Here is an 8,461-nt window from a genome sequence, read left to right on the forward strand (position 1 = left end):
ATCGTCTTCTTCTTCAACATTAAACTTCAGTTAAAGTTTCTCTGTTCTGACTCAGTTTAGGAGATTCATTCCAGATAGAGCTGCTGTGTTTCCAGAACAGGACTTCCACAAACACAGGTGGAGATGAAAAATCAGTTTGGACTTTTTAATGTGCAGTCTCAGAACTTTTGATTGCACCTCGTACTGATAGCTTGCCTTGTCAGTTTAGAAATATGAGTTTAACAACTCAAAATTAGGAGATATAAAATAAAAAATATATATATAAAAATGTTTTTATTTTGCCAGACTATGAAAAAGAGAAAAAACTCAACTTTGAGCTAAAACCCTGAAACCCTGTGAGACAGAAATGTTAACAGCTAACCCTTGTGACTTACTATATCAGTATGAGTTAAAGCTCATTTATTATTATTATTATTATTATTATTATTATTATTATTATTATTATTATTGTTATTATTATTATTATTTTGACTTTTAACATCTTAAGGCTGTCAGTATATCTTTGACTTAGATGCTGCTGAACATCTTTTTTTAATTGTTTTTGCTTGTTTCAACAGAATCCATATTTGGGCAGAATTTTTACCTCCAGCTGAAATTTGGAAGGAAGAAGTGAAGCTGTGAATAATGAACAAAAAGTAAACGAATGAACCGCAGCCATAGACGTGCTTTTCTAGACAGCTGCCTACATTCTGCTCGTGGTCCTGAGACTGAAACCACTTCTTCCCACAGATGTTCCTTCACTTGGTGCATCAGTATGTATGTTTGCTCCACACCTCAGCAGGCTCCTACATTTGCAATGCTAATCACTGTTAATGTGTCAGACAGGAGTCATTACATATGTTTTGCACTCACGCTTTACATTCTTGTCACCATCAGTGGAAAAATCACAAATCTTACTGCTGTGGATGAGAAGCTGCTTAAAGCTTTGTTTCTGAAGCATTCTGCAGATTTTTGATCCTAGTTTTTCTTCCTCAGTCAACTCTATACAAGGTTTCTATTAAACAAAACACAGCTTGGAGGCATCACAGGGAACAACCAGTCAACACGTAAAGGAAACTAGTATTACTAGTGGCAGCAGCAGGCTCAGGCTTAGCGAGGCGATGAGAGGATGTCGTCCTCGTTATCTTTAGCTGAAGACCTTTCTGTTCCTGCACTCTGGCTCTGTGCTCATAGACCAAACATTCCTGAAAATCAAATGTCAGAGCAAGCAGCTCACCTCTTTTCTTTTACGATGCATGAAGTCTGGTCTTTAGCTTGCCCAAAGCAAATGAAGTCAGCAACATGGATGAATGAAGCCGCTCTTGTCACGCATCCACCAACATCCAGTTTAACGACAGAACTCACAACAGTCCAAACAACTTTGGTGTTCACATGTTTTCGAGAACAGTTTAATCTCATTGATCAAGCAGTTTGCAGCATTCACAGCTTGTCTGAGAGTCTTTCAGATTCTCCTCTGATAGAGTTCAGTTCTGGTTTTGTTTCCATCCTCAGACTGTGGGCACCAGTGATGATGTGTATTCGTGGAATCAGTTTTCTATAGAGCAGAAAATTAAGCTGCAGGAATCAGCAGGTTTATAAAAGTCTGGATGTTACAGTTAGGAACAGCGACCCAAGTGTTGAACAAGAGGGGAGCGACTTAGCTGTCAATCAGACTGCAGAGAGGGAATGCAGGCGGAGGGGGCGTGGCTTTGAATGGGTCTGAGGCAGGTGCTAAGTCCAGGTGGACAGATCCAGAATGCAGTCCAGTAATGACCAGCTGGACTGAAGCGGTTCAAGCAGGGAGGCTCAAGAACTGAAGGACAAGACACAACTGGCTAGCAAACAGAAGATCACAAACAGAGCTGAAGCAGAGCAACGGCCTGAGTTTAAACTAACGGACAAGTTCAGTGGTCCGGCGTTGAGCAGTGGGCGGAGCCAGGCTGCAGGTGGACCACTCCCCGCCACAGGTGTGCTCACTCAGGTGATTATCCAGTCATCAGCACCCAACACACACCTCGCTCACACCCAAAGGAGAGAGAAAAAGGAGGTGGAGGGGAGAGCCTGGACCCTCCTCTGTGGACTTCAAGGACCTGGAACTCTGGGACATTCACAGTCTGAAGGTTGAACTCCGGTCAGTAGATAAAGGTTCTGCACAACCAGAACCAGATGTTCTGAGCTTTTGGGGGAACTTGGTTTGGTTGATTTTATATTTTATGGCCCCATTATTGCCAGAATGTTGCTGTAAATTTGTCATTAGTGGCCCCGGCGCCGGGTCAACCAACTAAAAATGTTTTGCTTTTGTCACCAGCGGCTTACAGAAGCTCTTCATCTCACTTTCTCTTTCTATAGATGTGATACGAAATCAGTCGCATTGCGTCATATCCGAGATACAGAAAATATTGGTTTAGGGTTTATTACTTTGATCGGTTCATTTAGTGGTTTTCTACATGTAGGTAACGTATCCCAGAGCTCCATATCGCTGCCGAACACAGTCAGATGGGTCCCGTACGGAACATCTAAATAGGTACATTTAGCAAATGTGAATGAAGTAGTTTTGGAGTTTCGGGCTTCCAGCTGTCTGCTAAAGCAGGTGAAGTACATTTGGTTGAACATCCACTGAGATCAGTCTGCTCAGTTTACTGCATGTCACGTAGGAGCACAGACTGAGTCCTTCATCTCGTAGCACTACAGAGTTTCGGTTCACAGTTTTTTGTAAAGTTTTATTTATTAAATTGCATTTTTCTGTGTATGAAGCCGTTAACATACAGGAAACTGTTTACAGCGCCGTGAAAAAGTCTTTGGTCATCAGGCTGTAGTCAGTTTCCAAACAATGTGATGAGCCACAGTTAGCTCATGTTTAACACAGTTTTAACTTGTTCACACAGGACCAGGTGTGGACAGTGTTTACCTTCAAACATGCAGTCATCATCTAAAAACTGCATTTTGTGTTTACTTTGGTTGTCTTTGTCCAATATTTACATCTGTTTGATGGTCTTAAACATTTAAGTGGGGGAAATATTTAAAAAAATAAGATTTCGAGAAGACGGCAAATAGTTTTTCATGGCGCTGTACAAGGTCATGTGACTACACAAGAGAAAAACTGTGAAGCTGCAGTATGAACATCACGGCCGGTGTTTTCTTCAATCATCAACTGATTTGTGGAAAAAATGTCAGAAAATTGTGACTAATTTGTTCATTCTGAAATCCTCTTTCTTTCTTTCAGCTTTATTTGACAGGACAGTACAGAAACAGGAACGTGGGTTCGGACCCGTGGCCGCTGTGTCGGGGGATTATGGCCCTGTTTATGGGACAGCCAGTGGAGCTACCGGGGCGGCCCGCCTCTCAGCTTTCTGGAGTTCACTGACATAAAACATAGGGAAATTCAGCAATTTTCAAATTTGAGAAGCCTTTTTCTGTAAAAAGGTTTGATTTGCTGCAAGTGAATTGTATTTAAGTCAACTCGTGATCGATCGGTTCCAGTGAGCTTCAGTCAGAGCAACAGAACATTTTGTACCTGCAGGATCTACAGTCAGTTCCAGTTTCTGCATTATGAGTGTGGAACTAACGTTTGCTGTGCATGCTGCCTCAGCCCAGCTCGCTCAGAGGAGCCTCAGCTTCTTCTTCTTTCTGCAGCCAGTCGCTGTTGGTGCTGCTGCAGCTGTGAGCTCCTGCTGTGTTCGACAGTGTTGTGTTACAGCAACACAAACTGAGACTCTGAGACGGCTGCATGCTGAGAAAAGAAAAGAAAAAAGCCCTGTCAGGACTTTACAGACCAGAAAGGTGTGAGACATGAAGGGCTGCCACAAAGTGAACCGTGTGCAGACTGAGCGGCTGCTGCTGATGCTGCAGCGCCTGCAGCACAGCCGTCCAACTTCTCTAATATCACACAAGTCCACCTGTGAGTCCTCAGCAACTCATCACAAACTACATTTCCCAGGATTCCCATCTAAACACATCTAAAACAGAAAAAAATCCAACCGGAGTGTGCCCTGATGGACTGGTGACCTGTCCAGGTGTATCCTGGCTCCACCCTCAGTCAGCTGATGAAGCAGGTTTACTGTTTATGTACAAACTGGTTTTCCTTTGATTTGCTTTGATTGGAGCTTCTCACATGATCAAATGAGGGTTTATATTCCAGAAGGTTCCTGTAAATGCAGCAGTTAGTCGTGTACCTACAGATTTTCAGTGAACTTCCTGTTAAAGCCCATGATGCACTGCTTCCAGGTGGCTTTTCACTCTGAAGACCCACAGAGCCTCCCATCAGCGTTCTCTCTGTTTCGCCACCGTCTATGACACATAGATGGTTCGGGTTAGACAGCTACACAGGGACCCAGAGAACGGTAAAATGACCATGAAGCTGCACTGCTGTTTGATTGTCTTTCTGTTTTATGTTTACATGACGATGAACAGGGTTCTGGTGGAGGATCCAGAGCAGCAGGACGAGCTCTGAGTTCTCAGCGTGTCAGAAATATGCTGAATTCTTTCATTACTGAAGTTAATGTTACACAAGATAAGAACGAAGACCAGGCGGAGCTTTGAGAAAATGTTTCTCCAGCAGGTGAAGATAGTCAAATAAACCACCACAGACAGTACGACAGCATGATAAGTGATTCATCAATTAGTTATCAACTATTAAATTAACCTCCAATGATTCTGATCATCAGTCAGATGGTTTGTGTAACTGATTGGATAAAAACTGTCTAAACGCTGGTTTCAGCTTCTTCAGTGTGAATCTTTTCTGGTTTCTTTCCTCTGAGACACTAGACTGAAGGTCTCTGTACGGAACAAGACATTCCCTATGCAGACGGTTGTGGTTCTGTTAGAACATTGTGCCTTAAGCCTTGTTATCTGTTCAGCTGTTTATACTCACAGTGAGCAGAACTTTGGGTCAGAGACAGCAGAAGGACATGCTGCTGACAAACTGCACAATATGACAGTTCATGTAGAAGAACGCCTTCATCTGACAAACTGTGTCCTGGATTTTCTGCTGTTCCTAACATTCTGGTGGTCTGAACCTACCCGCTGTGTTGGAACGTTTTCTGGATGACTGATGTGATCTCACTGGACCAACATGTCCAACAATGAAATGACTGTGCTGCAGAACCGGCAGGGTTGTTGTTGATCAGGAGAACATCTTCCGTCTCCACAACACTGATGTTTACCAACTAATGCCTTATACGGCAGGAACTTCCAGCTTGACCCCTGTTTCACTTGGCACCGTCTCTGCAGAGCCTCCTTCAGGAACCATCCTCGTAGAACCTCTGTCCAGAACCGTCTCTGTAGAGCCTCCTTCAGGAACCATCCTCGTAGAACCTCTGTCCAGAACCATCTCTGCAGAGCCTCCTTCAGGAACCATCCTCGAAGAACCTCTGTCAGGGACATAGAAGCTCTTTCAGGAACCGTCCCAGTAGAATCTCTTTCCTGAACCATCTCTGCAGAACCTCCTCCAGGGAGAAGAACCTCTGAGATAACTGAAGTTTATGTCTGTATCAACACCACAGTTATTGTTTTTCAGATAAAAATAAAAGGTCAAAGCACAAAAGGTAAAACACTAAATTCAGCAGAATATCAATCAATAAATCAAATAAATCATAAAACCAGTCCAGACAGGTTAAATGCAGACTTTATAGTAAAATTAGAACTTATTAAAAACAAAACGCTCCATTCTGTCCCAGCTGCTGCTCCTTGGCTTTATTCAAGGTTTCTGTTTCTTCTTTGTTGGTGTTGCGTCGCGGCTGTAAAATGGCCGGCCTCTTAATTCCTGAACAGACAGAGAGCTGCTTTTTCTCAGCCTGCATTAAAAACTCTATGTCTGTATTAAATTAAAATAAATTTCAGCTGGTCCAGCCTTCGATTTTCTCAGCGGTTCCTCTCTGAGGCTCATTAACACAACGTTGTTCTCGAGGGACTCCAGTGGAACCAGCAGCACGTATTGATCCACCAGAACAACTGAAATATAAATGAAGGATCTTCCTTTGTGCATTATCTAACAGCGCAGTTTTGTTTCATTACTGTCAATGTTCAGCCTGCAACGCTGCACAAATGTTGATTTAACGCATTTAAAGGAGAGTTTTTAAGCAGAACTATATTCTGATCAACTGATTTATTAATTTACTTAAAAAAACAAAAAGCTGCAGATCAGAGACTCCATGAGGACGAATCACATCTATTCACCGTCTGAACCTGCTGAGCAGCTCCGCAGGAACATTATCCCTGATTAAACCATTTTCACCAGGAAAAAAAATCCTAATTACATCAGCGAGAGAGAAATTTTAATTTGTATTTAGAAGCTTTGGCAAAACAGTTCAGCTCACATTCATGCCAATAAAGAGGATTATTGAAATGAATCAGGAATGAGACAGAAAGAGATGTTTATTTTATATTTATTAGAGTCCACCAGAGAAACTGATTCGCTTACATTCTGTATATTATACTAAATTACATTACATTATGTAGTTTAATATAATATAATTTAATTTAATTTAATAGAGTACAATATAATATGCACTGAAGCAGCCGAAACTATTATTTGATCAGTCTGATGTTTGTTTTTATTGAAGTGAACTCACAGATAAAAAGAAGCAGAAGAACAGAAAAGCTAAAGAGTGAGTTTGGCTGACTTATCGTTCCGGAGATAGCAGAGAATCATCTGTGTGGTAATTAACACTCACAGCTGATCTGCTTCAGTGTCCTGCTGCTGTTCATGCAGGTACAGAAGGTCTGAGAGCAAATGTTCACCTGGAATAAACCAGGCAGTGTGAGGATTCAGGAACAGGTACACAAAGAAAACTGACGTGTTTGATAAAGAAGAAATATTTCATACTTTATAAAAATATGAATTACTATTTTTAATCAGAGTTTATATAGAAACAGAACATGATGATGTGAGTTTCTCATTTTACCCTCCAATCACAGCCAGTACTGTGGAGGCTTGCTCTGATTGGTCGAGGCCTCTGAAGGTGTCGTCTGGTTTTGGGCACCTGGATGTATGTGTATACAAATTAAAACAAAAAAGTATTCTAGCTCTAAGCAGTTCATCATCTTCAGAATTGCGTGTGGCACCAACATGATGCTGCCATAGAGTCTGTCTTTGTGGCACTGCTGGAAGCTGGATTGGACTGGTTCTACCAGAACCTCCCTCAGAGGCTGTATGGGACCGAGATGTTGGAGTCTGGAACTCTTTGCTCCTCCAACATCTATCAACATTGGTCAGTGTGTCAGGGATCCTCCTCAGGGAACACTGCAGCATGCAGCTGGTGGTCTGCAGCAGGTCCAGAGCGACAATAACGTGATGCAGAACATCACCAGAACATCACACCACCTCCACCGGCTCACCTCCTTCCCCTAATCACTGCTGCCACTTGTTCCAGGTAAATGCTGCAGCGTCCACCAGATGTAAAAAACCTCATCAGGTCAGGAACCTTCTTTAGTGTTGGGGCTTCAGTCGTGGACGGAGTCAGGTTGGACACTGACCGTCTGCAGCTACACAACCACCAGCCAGCGGAGCTCCACTGACCGTCTGTGGTGCTTTTTGTCTCTTTGTGCTCTGACACTTTTCTACCAGCAGTTTCAGCTTTTCATCCATTCAACCTTCACATCAGTGATGTTTTTCTCAGATTCATTGTTTGTCCATGCACAGGAGGGAAGAACAACAGTGATTTAAACTATACAGCACTGTAACCTAGATAGTATATATAGCTTTTGAGATACATTTTCTTTTAGTTCAGATTTGTCTTATTATTTGTATGCATACAAGGTGTGTCAGAAAAGTACCAGGACTTGTGTCACTAGAGATATATCTCAAATCCAAACTACAAACTACCAGTGTTCTCCTTCCCAGTAATCCCCCTGGAGTCTACTCCACCTCCTCCAGCCTTCTCTTCACGCCGCCATGCTCTCCTGGAAGGATTCTTCAGGATCCTCTCAGCTCCGTCATCACAGCCATCTTGATGTCGTCCACGCCTTCTAAGCGGGTCCCCTTGATGAGCCCCTTGAGCGAGGGGAAGAGGAACCAGCCCCACGGAGCCAGGCGGGGTGAGTAGGGAGGTTGCTCCAGCACGGAGATGTTCTCCTCAGCCAGGAGCTGTGGGATGCTCAGGGCGCTGTGAGCAGGTTGTCATGGTGAAGCAGCCACCACTGGTCCTGACACAACTGCCTCTTCTGGAAGAAGTAAACGCTGCAGGACCTCTGTAGACGAGCTGGTTGGTCGTCTGAAGGGGGAAACTCCTGGACTGGAGTTTGAAGTATATCTTTTGTGACACCAGTCCTGGAACTTTTCTGACACACCTCGTATCAAACAGAGGGGCTCTGTGGGGGCACTGAGGGAGCATGGGGTACCGGGCTCGCTGATACGAGCCATTCGGTCCCTATACAACCAAATTCAGACCTGTTCCCAGTGGGTGCTGGACTCCGCCTGGGCTGCCCCTTGTTCCCCATCCTGTTGCTGTTGTTCACGAGTGACAGGAAAATGGAACGTGAGGTG

This window comes from Stegastes partitus, unplaced genomic scaffold (assembly GCF_000690725.1).
Source record: "Stegastes partitus isolate 25-593 unplaced genomic scaffold, Stegastes_partitus-1.0.2 Scaffold483, whole genome shotgun sequence".
NCBI lineage: Eukaryota > Metazoa > Chordata > Actinopteri > Pomacentridae > Stegastes > Stegastes partitus.